At 35.0% G+C, this 12,756-nt stretch overlaps 1 long non-coding RNA gene across 2 annotated transcripts in view; it reads left to right on the top strand.

Annotated features, from left to right (window-relative positions):
- Window positions 1-3,546, top strand: part of LOC116591232 — a 122,444-nt gene extending 118,898 nt beyond the window's left edge. For both annotated transcript variants that reach the window (XR_004285893.1, XR_004285894.1), the window contains exons 5-6: window positions 1,957-2,019; window positions 3,382-3,546. This is a non-coding gene — a long non-coding RNA (uncharacterized LOC116591232). The remainder of the gene's footprint in view (window positions 1-1,956; window positions 2,020-3,381) is intronic.
- The last annotated feature ends 9,210 nt before the right edge of the window (window positions 3,547-12,756 follow it).

The raw sequence follows: 12,756 nt of genomic DNA, 5'->3' as shown, positions 1-12,756 counted from the left end.
CTCACTATCATTTTTCTATAAAATAATATATCAAATAGGTATTAAACATAACCAGATGGTATATCTTGCAACTTCACTGCTCTTTCTAGCCTCAGAGATTTCTCAAACTCTTAGTAACTTTTTCCCACACGGAAGAAGCAATTTAAATGGTATTTCAGCAGGAAGATCTTTTCTGATCGGTCTAAATGAGATCTCCCTAAATTTCTTTCTCCAGGCATTATTTATTCCTTTCTATGATAGCTCTTGTTGGTTTTCATCACATATTTATGTGTTTTGATTTTTTCCCCTTTTCTCTCACTAGGCAATAAACTCATGGGGATGAGCCATAGAGTATTTGTCAGTCTATAGTCAGCCCCTGACAGCATATAGCAGGCATTTGAAGTAATGAAAATGAATATCATAAAGGGTCTTGTATACCATGTTAAGGCATTTAGCCTTTATAGCTAAGATAGTCATAGAAGAATTTTAAGCAAGATAAATCCTTCTTGGGCTTCAGTGGAGGGTGGGTGGGGAATGAACTGGAAGGGAACATGACTGGAAGCCAGGTGGTGGATTAGAAAAGGAATTGAAACAATCCAAGAAATTATGAAGCTCTAAACTAAGGAAGTTTAATGGAAATACAGAGAAGAGAAATGGTTCCAAAGATATTTAAAATTAGACTATTTTAACTAAAGCAGAGTACAGATAGGGAAATAATGAGAATGAATTTTGATTCTGGACTTTAGGCCAGATTGTAAACCTATAATCCTGTATCAAGACATTTGTAATTCTTTAAACATTAAAAAGTCAACGTCAGATTTTGGAAATGGAGTTTTGTTTGTTTTTCTTTTTGTTTGTTTGTATGTATGTTTAAATCATTTTAATTGGCAGCACTAAGTTATTGGGACATATGGAATAGACTTCTGGGACCATGCAGAAGTTGAATATTTAGTTTTATGAATCAGTACTCCCCAACTCAGCCATAAGTCTTTGTCCAAGGTCATCTCAGTGATGAACTGGTAATTGTTATCAAATGGACTTCCTTTATAATTATCATCATACTGCCACCACAATCAGTGATAATGGCAGCAGTGACAACAACAACATGAACAAATATTTATTGAGCAATTACTCTGTATAAGGCTCTGCAGAGTGTTCCTGAGTACAGAGAAATCTGACATACTCCCTGACATTAAAGAGGGTAGAATATATGCATTAAAATACACTAACTGTGTAGAGTAGCATGTGATAAAATGAGTTATAGGAAAGTAATTGCTGCTGGAGTTCAAATAAGAGAGTTGCGCGTAGCTGAAAAGTCTTTAGGAAAAGCTATATGGAGGAGGTGAGACTTGAATAGGCCTTCGAGGAAGGACCAAATTAAGATAGATATAGAGGAAGGGCAGCAACTCAGACAGCATCGTAAGAGCAAAAGTGGAGGTGGAGTTCCCACATCTGTTTTAAGGACAAGCAGACAAGTGGACAAATGCTTTGACTAAAGCATCAAGTTTATAAAGAGCAGTAAAGGAAGTGTTCAGAGAATTGGATGGAAACAGATTGTAAGGTGCCTTTGATGTCAAACTAATGATGGTTTATTTTGAATAGACTTATGATCACTTATTTCAAGGAAAGTGGAGAATCACTTGCAAATTTTGAGCAAAGTAGCTACTTGTGGAAAGTTATTTTTTGGAGTTTTTAGAGGATGAATCTAATGAGCATGTTCTGGTTTCGTCTTAGAGATGAAAATTCACATTGATAAGACCAGTTACTATGGCAATATTTTAGGGAAAAAAAGAGAACCTTATGTGAGAAAGAAGGAGGATATAACATGAGATTTTTTTCTTACTTTTTTTTATGAAAAACTGAAAAAAAAGTAGATGGAATAATGAACCCCCATATATTCACCACCCAGCGTCAAAAATGACCAATTCATGATTGATCTTATTTTATCTCTATTCCTACTTATCTCTTTACCTCTAGGTTTTTTGAAGTCAATCATCAATACCTTTAACTTATATATATAGGAGTATGAATCTCTAAAAGGTAAGGACTTATTAGTGAACATAGCCATAATACCATTATTATACCCAAATAATTAATAATTTCTTCATAATCCCAAATATGTACTCAGTTGTCAAGTTTCTCTAATTTTTATGTTTTTTATAATTCATTTCTTTGAATCAGTATCCAAATAAGGTCCATTTAGTATGATTAGTTAATGATGTTTCTTAAATATTTGTTATAGGAACAATTATTAATGGGTTTCTTTCTTTATTTTAAAAGAATTATTATAAACTCATGTTAAAATATATTTGATGCATTTCAGTCTATTGCAGTTATCCTTTCAGTGTTCAGATTGTCCCATCTTTGCCTGATTGATAACCTCTTTGAATTGACTTCTGCAGTTTTTTGATACAGCCTTGGTGGGCTTTGAGAGCTTTCTGACTCCCTTACATAATGATGCCCCAGGATCCTCTTTTAAATTTTCTACCCAACACTCAGAATTACCCATTCTCCAAGAAGACTTTATTACTTGTGTTGTGGAATGGTAGTTAAAGACCACAAAGAGGGGACACCTGGGTGGTTCAGTCAGCTGGATATCTGCCATCAGCTCAGGTCATGATCTCAGGGTCCTGGGATCGAGTTCTGCATTAGGCTCCCTGCTCAGCCAGGGGTCTGCTTCTCCTTCTTCCCCTCTCCCCTCCCCTCCCCCTGCTCATGCTCTCTCTCTCTCTCTCACCTAAATGAATAAAATCTTTAAAAATTTATGACTTTGTGTTATTTATATTTACTGTGAGTTCTAATTCAAATTTAGGTATACATGGTTATTACCTAACCTTATTGATTTGTCCTGTTTCTGTCATGCCAGCACTCCTGGTTTTCCATGATAATCATATGAAACCTCATTTGCTTTCTCCTTCAGTACAAAGACAACAGTCCTATAGTAACAATACAACACTGCTTCCTATAATATAAATCCTCATGATGTATAGTTAATTATTTTTTTCAAGCTTTATTTTTTTGCACATCAGAATATATTCAACTAAGGATATACAGTCAAATTGTATTTTAAAGTCAACTGTAAATATTTTCTGCTTTTGTATTAGGTCACTTGTTTCTCCATGCATGAATTCCATACTGTTTTAACTGCAGAAGCTTTATAGTATGTACCAATAACTTCTAGGGATAGGTTATTCTCATTCTTCTCTTTTTCAGAGTTATCTTTTATTTCAGGGTTACTGCTACCTTTTTATGTTTTATTTTTCCAACTGAACTCTCTTTAGCCTTAAGGAAAATAAAACCCTAATGACATTTTATTGTGTTGACATATTTATGTTGTTAAGTCTTCCCATCAAATAACAGTATGTTTTTTCATTCATTTACTTCTCCTTTTGTGTCTTTCAGGATTATTTTGGAATCTTCTGGATATGAGAGATAGTAAAAAGGTGAAACAGTAGGACTGGAACATAAGGGGAGAAATAGAGAAAACCATGGTTTCCATACTCTTTGGAGAATAATTCATTTGTTGGTTTGTTTGTATAAGGCTCTTTGAAGAGATCAACAAAGGGAATAATGGTGAGTTTTCCTTTAGTACCAGATCTGAGTTCTGTCTAAGCCTTACTGGCAATTAAATATATCAATCAAATTTATATAAAAACAAATATCATTGAAATAAATTAGGAGTAATTGCTGAGAGAGTAAATCACATGAGATAGTTATTCACTCTCCTTGGTCACATGACATGAAAAAATTGTTCCTCTTAGAGCTGTGTAGTTCCATGCAAAATTGTAGAGATTTTCCTCCACCTCCTTTTCACATGCTTCTCATACTGTAGCACCTTCTAACCCTACAGCCATCACCCTATTCTGGATTCAAATGTCTGTATTATGCTGTAGTCCTTCACACAGCACCTAGAGCAGAAATGAGGGACCCTGCCTCTGTCACCCACCTGTATCTACTATCTACCAAATCCTGTTGAATGTATCTCCTAAAAAAAGAGCCAAACAAACAGATTGAGTCTACATCCTAAAAAACTCTTGAGAAACCATTTACTCCTCTCCATTATCATTGCCTAAGTCATTGCTTTACCCAGAACATCATTTTCTCACCAATTATAGTGAGATCAACTACTCATTACTCATCTTGCTTCATTTATCCTCTTGTTTCCTTTCTTATGTGACTACATGTGGCAATATTTATCCTATTTATATCTTCAAGCCATTTTCTGTATTGTTATCTGAGTCATCTTTTAAAATACAAGTTAAATACTTCTATGACCCCTATTGTTTTTTCAATTTAAATTCAATTAATTAACATATAGTGTATTATTAGTTTCAGAGGTAGAGTTCAGTGATTCATCAGTTCTATATAAATGCAGTGCTCATTACATCTCTTGCCCTCCTTAATGCCCATTACCCTGTTGCCTGCCCCCCAATCTCCTCCAGCAACCCTCAGTTTGTTTCCTGTGGTTAAGAGTCTCTTATGGTTTGCCTCCTATCTGATTACATCTTGTTTTATTTTTCCCTCCCTTCTTCTATGTTCCTCTGTTTTGTTTCTTAAATTCCAAACGGGAGTGAAATCATGATAATTCTTTCTCTGATCAACTTGTTTCACTTAGCATAATACCTTCTAGTTGCATCAACTATGACCCCCACTGTTTCCTAGTGGATAGTCTAGAAAATATCAAGGGGTCCCATGACAAATACTGCATATTATATTCTTAAGATAATCACAGGGTAAATTTGGCTATAAGAGCCCTTTGTAGCAGAGAAACTTGTTTAAATGTGATCGGTTTTATGGCCTGGATTCATGTGATTATAGGCTATTTTAAATACACCTGTCAATTTTTTGTCAATCAGTTTTTCTGAAGACATACTTCAGGATATACTGACATAAAGAATAAAGTTCAAACTTCCTTATTATGAATAACCTTAGTATTGCTGTGACCGCATCTTCCATGGTTCCTTCATATTCCTAATATTCCACCAAGGGTATAGCATTGTACAACGCCAGTGCACAGTTCATACTCATGGGCACTGTCGACAGTTCTGAACTTGCTATCCTAAGCAGTCTCTCTGTCTTTTAGTGTATGCAGTACCATTTTTCCATTATTTATTTTGATCCCATCATCAGCCTAATAAATTCCCATCATCAGCCTAATAAATTCCCACTTGTCCTTCAAGAGCCAGTTTAGATGTTAACTTCCTCAGTACCAGTGTGAACATCATCTACACAGACTGAACAGAAGAGGTATGATGACTCAAAGAATATATGTAAAGTGAGATAAAAGCCAAAAACATACCTTCAGCAATGCCTACATTTAGGAAGTTCCCCTTCTTCAGGAAGATGCCCCATGAAGGAGACTGAAAAGGAATTTTTAGAGCTATAGGATGAAAAGCAATGGGAATTTTGTCACAGAGTCCAGCTAAAGTGAAAAAAATATTAATAGAAAGGCTAAAATACTATAGGTTATAAATTGGAGAAAGAAGAAAACGGAAAATGCACAGAATCTTATTGATAATCTTAATGAAACAGTTTGAGGAGAGCTATTGACTACTACTAGATAACTATGGTCCTTCCTTTATCCACTACCCTCATATTTCAAGAATACACAGAGGACCTGAGACTCCATTCATCACCTCAGAACACACACACACACACACACACACCCTTATAAAGAAAACCAGATAATTGGATTGGATTGACAGTTTGGAATGAAGTTTAAGAAAAGAAAGTAAATCATCCTGGAGTAGAGATCATTGAGGAGGCATGGCAAATGAGAAGGAAACTTTTAGTAAAGGGACTTTTCTCCTGATTCTCCCTGGAGGAGATGGAGACCCTGCTGAAGGGAAAAAGTAGAGAAATTTTGTTTACCATTCTTTGTATTTTATGTGCATTTGGTTGTCTAATAGGAACAAATTTTCCACAATTTCAAAAGTTAAGGGGTTAACAAATGAGTTGCCAAAAGGAAAAAGATAGTGCTATAGCTTGAAAAGAAAGAATTGAGGAAAAGATTTTGCTAGCCTGAAGGAAAGAGAAAGAGAAAGGAACATGCTAAACAGGCAATAGAGAGGAAAGAATTAATGAAGCAGAGTACTAGAAGAGGGTAGCTAAGCAGGGTCGGGCCTGGTTAGTACTTGGATGGGAAGAGGGTATATATTTGTATGTATGTGGTGTGTGCATATATGGTGTATGATATGTGGTGTGTATATGTGTGTGATATGTGGATGAATGAAGGATTAGATCATGGTAATATAATATTTTTATTTCAATTCAATATTTATTATTCAATTTTTGAATAATAATTCAGGTTTATAAACTATTAATATTTGATATCCCAGTACACCTCTCCCATGCACTGATCGAAGAATGTTGCCACCTTCTCACTATAATGTGATATGGATTCTTTGTCTTCTGTTTCTACAAATATTTAAAAAAAGAGAATCTTACTTTATTGCCCTGTGGATGTTTGAAGAGAAAACTTCTTTAGGATTAAACAGGAAGAGAAAAAGAAATGTGGTTTTTTTTTCAATCTTACATATAGAAAACTCATATTAAAAGTCTCCCTGGACATAGAACTGACTATATATGCTTTTGACTGTTCTTTTTTATTTTCAGTGTACTGGCAATGTGCAATACATTTTAGAGGTTAGACCACTTAGGGAATACATATGGAACCTCTGAGCAAAATAATATGCTAGATATTTCTGTACTATTTTCATAATTTAATGTTATTGAAGTTGGTCCTTAAGGAGGGGAAGAGTCACATATTTCTTTTTCATGTTGGAACAATCACAACATTATTTGATCAGTAGAGAATTTTTTCTTTATTTCACAAAATCTTTAAGGAGTGGGATTTCTATATGATCTATGAAATGAAGGTTGAATAGAAGTAATAGGAGGCCTCCTTGGTACATTGTCACTCAAGCATTCAGAAGTTTTATCCTGCCTGGAACATTCTTTACACGTGATTCTTATTTCTCAGCTTTAAACTACACCTAGGTGGAATCTTTTGTTCTCAGTGCTGCCAAAGCTCCCATCTTCCAGCAGTGACCTCAGTTTAGCACCTGCTTGTAAGATGTGTTTGCACATTGTTGGTACGTTTCGGTGACATGTATGTTCCCATCAAGGAGACTGTCATAGAATTCAGGAGATGTTAACATTTTTCCATCTGTGTGTGAAAGTGACGTTTCCTGTTAATTTTGTTCTTTTGCTGAACTCTCCAAGCAAAAGCCTTCTGTGGGAGGCAGGATGATGTCATTATAGTCATAGCATAAATTTTTCAACCTTTAGAATGAGACATATTGTGGCATATATTTCACTCTTTTAAAAGCAGTGAAATAAAAACTTGGGGGATGATGATATCAATTTTATATTTTCAAGTGTGGGGGTTTCCAGAGGCTTGAGAATGACTCCAGGGCTAAAATTTCCTCTGGCACATGGATTTCTTCTGTCGCCTTGAGAGAAGCAAGCCCATCCATGGATGTCTGTGTTTATGAGGCCAGCAGACTTGGCTAGTAAATTTCAGAGGTATTGAGACTTTGTGCAGGCAAAATAGTCTAGCAGTAGTGATTTAAAAATAAAAAGAAATCAGACTTCTGATTTCGGTTCTGACATGTGAAAGCTGGGAAGTTGTCACTCCCATTTTTACAACCAAAAAAATGTTGAGCAAACAAAATCAGTGACTTTTCTTGGACCTATCAGAGGACTGTGGTTGCAGAACAAATGCTGAAATCCAGAAAGAAAGACAAATATGGAGTCACAGTCTCCATCTCCTTTTCTTAAGAAGAAGCTATTAGAGTCATACATTGTTGGGCACTGTTAAATAATAATTTTGTTGAGTTGTTAGAGGCTGAGTCTGGACTAGCTTGAGAGTAAGAGTTTTCTTGGGGCTTTAGTCTTTTTTTTTTTTTAAGATTTTATTTATTTATTTGACAGAGAGAGAGATCACAAGTAGGCAGAGAGGCAGGCAAAGAGAGAGAAGGAAGCAGGCTCCCCGCTGAGCAGAGAGCCCGATGCGGGGCTCTATGCCAGGACCCTGAGATCATGACCTGAGCCGAAGGCAGAGGCTTTAACCCACTGAGCCACCCAGGCGCCCCGGGGCTATAGTCTTAAGAGGTCCCTCACACTTGGTTTCTTCCTTGAAGAGCTAAGAAAGATTCCTTCTTGGCTCTCAGAGGGGAGGCGAAAGATAGTCATTTTGAAATACTCTAAGAATGTTCTCATAACAAGGGCTACTTACTCTTCAGAGGAAAGACATCACCAGAGTCTTAGGTACCTAAGGGAAGGGTATTCTCTCTACTCCAGCTTCCTATAGCTTTCCAGGAATACCTAAGTGGAAATAAATATAAGAACTATAACTTGCAAAGGTTACATCCCAGGTGCACAGGCCCACGAAAAGGCAGAGATTCATTCGTAATAGTGCACAATGCTTCCCCTTCCTAATTCTCTTTTATCACATCACAACAGGTCCACTGTAATAATGGTAGTATAGCTTAAGTTGCTGAAAGACAGACTTTACCTAAGGAAGAGTTTGTAAAGAAGCCAAAGACAATGAAGGAGGCAAAAACAAGGACATGAAACGAATTTGAAGCCTCTGGCGCAGCTACAGCAGTCCTTTAACACAGCCCTACCCCTAGCCACCTTAACATAAAACCCTACACTAAAGGCCTGTTTACCTCAGTTTCTAGTACCTGGTACATCATGTATGGCTTTCAACAAGAAATTACAAAGCATGCTAAAAGTCGAGGAAAAAATGCAATCTGAAGATAAAGTGAGCATTAGACCAGAATCAGATATAACACAGGTGTTGGAATTATGACACAGAATTTAAAACAATTATGATTGATATCTTCAAGGTGCTAATAGAAAAAGTAGCTAGCATATAGGAATGTATGGGTACAGGAAGAAGAAGGGTGGAAATTTTAGGAAAGAATCAAAAGAAAATGATAGAAATCCAAAATCACTATAATGAAAATAAAGGATGTCTTAGAAGGGCTCATTAATAAACTTGATACAGCTGAGAAAACAGTAAGTGAACTTGAAGATAGATTGCTATAAACATTCAAAAAAGAAGTGCAAAGGGAAAAAGGATGAAAAAAAAATGAACATGAGAGATTATGGACTCTGAAAAACAATCTGAGGGTTTTGAAGGGGCGGGGGGTGGGTAGTTGGGTGAGCCTGATGGTAGGTATTATGGAGGGCATGTATTGCATGGAGCACTGGGTGTGATGCATAAACAATGAATTCTGGTACACTGAAAAGAAATTAAAAAAAAAAAAAAAGAACATCCAGTAAGTGTGGTATGATTTCAGAAAGTATAGCCTACATGCAATTGAAATACCAGAAGAAGAGAGAAGGTGCAGGAAAAATATGTGGGGGCACCTGGGTGGCTCAGGTGGTTAAACATCTGTCTTCAGCTCAGGTCATTATCTCGGGGTCCTGGGATCAAGCCCCGCATTAGGCTCCCTGCTCAGTTGGGAGTCTGCTTCTCCCTCTCCCTCTGCCCTCTACTCATGCTAACTTGCTCGCTCTCTCAAAGAAATAAAATCTTTAAAAAAAAGTATGTGAAGTAATAATGGTGAGGATTTTACAATATTAGTAACAGACACTAAACTACAGATATAGGAAGCCCAGAAAATACAAGCAGGGTAAATAACAAAAAAAATTCAGGCATATTCTATTCAAACTGTAGAAAACCAAAGACAAGGAGAAGAGCAGCCATAATTTAAAGATTCTAAAGGTCCTGTACTAATAAAAGAAAAGGAACAAAAATTAGGTACATATCCCTTCCAAAACTATGATAGCAAGAAGAGAGTGAGATAAAGTATTTAAAGTGGAAAGAAAAAACCCTCAAACTATAATCCAATATCCAATGAAATTACTTTTCAGAAGGGGAAATAGAGACTTTCGCAGTCAACATAATCAAGGAAATTCATCACTAATAGGTCTCTTCAAGGAAATATTTTTTTAATTCTCTAGGGATAGAGAAGTTAATATTGTTCAGAAACTCAGATATATATGAAGAAAGGAGGAACATTAAAAAGGAACAGATGAAGGCATTTGTTAAAATTTAAACATCTTATTTTTCTTATTTTTAATTAATCTGAATAATTACTGTTTTTAGGCATAATAGTAATAATGCATTGTGTGATTATAACCCATGGATAAGTAAAATGGATAATAGCAATATCATAAGGGAGAGAAAGGAATCAGGAATACTGTTATAATGGTGCTGTGCTGGATGTGAAGTGGTTTAATTTTATTCGAGATGGACATGTATTACTTAAAGTGTATATGGAAAGCTGTAGTGTAACCACTAAAAAATGGTTAAGCATAATTGATATGCTGAGAGTGGAAAGGCAGTGAGTCATAAAAAATGTTAAATTAAAACCAGAGAATGCAATAAAAGTGGGAGAGAAAGGAACAAAGAACAAATGAAAACAACAGAATCAGGGCAGTTATTAATCCAACTAGATCAAAATATATTTTATTTTATTTTTTTTAATTTTTTGGTAAATACTTTTATTTATTTATTTGACAGAGAAAGAGAACACAAGCAGGGGGAACAGTAGAGGAAGAGGGAAAAGCAGGCCCTCTACTGAGCAGTGAGTCTGAGGTGGGCCTGGATTGGGATCATGGGATCATGACCTGAGCTGAAGGTTGACACTTAACTGACTAAACTACCCAGGTGCCCCTCAAAATACACTTTAAATATGAATGGCCTAAACATACAAATTAAAAGACAGAGATTATTTCATTTAACTAAAAGACAAAACTACATGATATCTAGAAGATATCAACTTTATGTATAACAACTCAGCCCGAAAATTAAAAGACGGAGAGAGAAATACCATGTTACCACTAATAATAATTTTAAAAAGCAAAGATAACTATACTAATTTCAGATATAGCTGACTTCAGAAAATTACTAGGGATTAAGATAGGCTTTATGAAATGATAAAGGGTCAATTCTCCAAATAGACATAACAATTAACACACATATACTCGCATACACCACAGCAAAAGCATCAGAATATGTGAGATTTAAAACTGACGGAATTTCAAGGAATAATAAACAAATCCATTTTTATAATTGGAGACTTCGGCATCCTTCTCTCAGTAACTGATGAATAAAGCAGGCAGAAAATCAGTAAGGATATAGTTGGACTGAGTAGCATTATGAGTCAACCTGAACTAATTAACATTTTTAGAATACTCTATCCAACACCAGCAGAATATATATTCTCAAGGTTACCTGGAACATTCTTAATGATACACCATATGCTCAGTCATGAAACATACTTAACAAATTAAAAAAAAAATCATACAGGGTATGTTGTTAGACCACAGTGGAATTAAACTAGAAATCAATAACACACAGATAGTTAGAAAAAGTCCAAATACTTGGAGGCTAAACAAACACTCTGAAATAATTTTTGGGTCAAAGAAGATATCTTAAGAGACATTTTAAAATATTTTGAACTAAACTAAAATGAAAATACAACCTATCATAACTTACGGGATTCAGTGAAACTAGTGCTGAGAGAGAAATTTATAACATTAAATACATTAATTTTAAAAAATCTGTAATAAATCATCTAAGTTTCTACCTTAGATGATTCCTTCCTTAGAGACGGAAGACCAATTTAAACCTAAGTTAAGTCAGAGAAAAGAAACAATAAAAATCAGAGCAGAAAACAATGAAATTGAAAACAGGAAATCAGTAGAAAAAAAATCAATGAAAGCAAAAGCTGATTGAAATTCTATTGAAATGATCAGTAGAATTGATAAACCTGTAGCAAGTTAACCAAATAAAAATAGGGAATAAACAAATTCACAGTATCAGAAAGGAAAGAAGGATCATCACTACTTGCCCAAGGATGTTAATAGGAAAATAACAGAATGTTATTAACAACTCTGTGCCCCCAAATTGACAGAAAAAAAATGGACCAATTTCTTGAAAGATACAAACTACCACAACTTAAAGGGAGACCATCTAATTTGAGTAGCTTATATCTATTAAATTGAATTAACATTTACTAACCTTTCAAAAAGCAAAACATTGGCCCAGACAGTTTCATTGGTGAGTTCTACCAAGCATTTAAGGAAGAAATTATACCAAATCTCCATAATCTCTTTCAGAATATAGATGCAAACACTTCCTAACTCTTTTTTTGAAGCCAGCATTACCCTTAACCAAAACCAAGGACATTACAAAGAAGGAAAGTTATAGATCAGTCTCTCTCATAAACACAGATCAAAAATCCTCAACAAAATATTAGCAAATTGAATTTAACACCATTAAGAGAGTAATAATAGCAGTTACAGACCAGGAGAAATATTTACAAAACACATACCTAAAAAGAACTTGTATCCAAAATATACAAATAACTCTTAAAACTGAACAAATAAGAAAACAAGCTAATTTAAAAATGAGAACAAAAATCTGACCAAAGAAGATATATAGATGGAAAATAACTTTATGAAAAGATGATCAGTATCATTTGTTACTAGAAAATTCCAGATTAGAATAATAGTGAGATACTACTACATACCTCATACAATGTAAAATTTTTTTTAAAAATTAATTTGAAAAACCCTGATAATACCAAAGGTGATGAGAATTCGCAGCAACATTGCTGGTGAGATGGCAAAATGCTACAGTCATTTTGGAAGACAGTTGGAAAATTTCTTATAATGCTAAACATAGTCTTACCAGATGATCATATCACAGGCAGTCATGCTTCTAGATATTTATCCAACACTTTTGCAAACTTA

This window comes from Mustela erminea, chromosome 5, assembly GCF_009829155.1.
Source record: "Mustela erminea isolate mMusErm1 chromosome 5, mMusErm1.Pri, whole genome shotgun sequence".
Lineage (NCBI taxonomy): Eukaryota > Metazoa > Chordata > Mammalia > Carnivora > Mustelidae > Mustela > Mustela erminea.
This window is presented reverse-complemented; position numbering and strand designations above follow the sequence as displayed.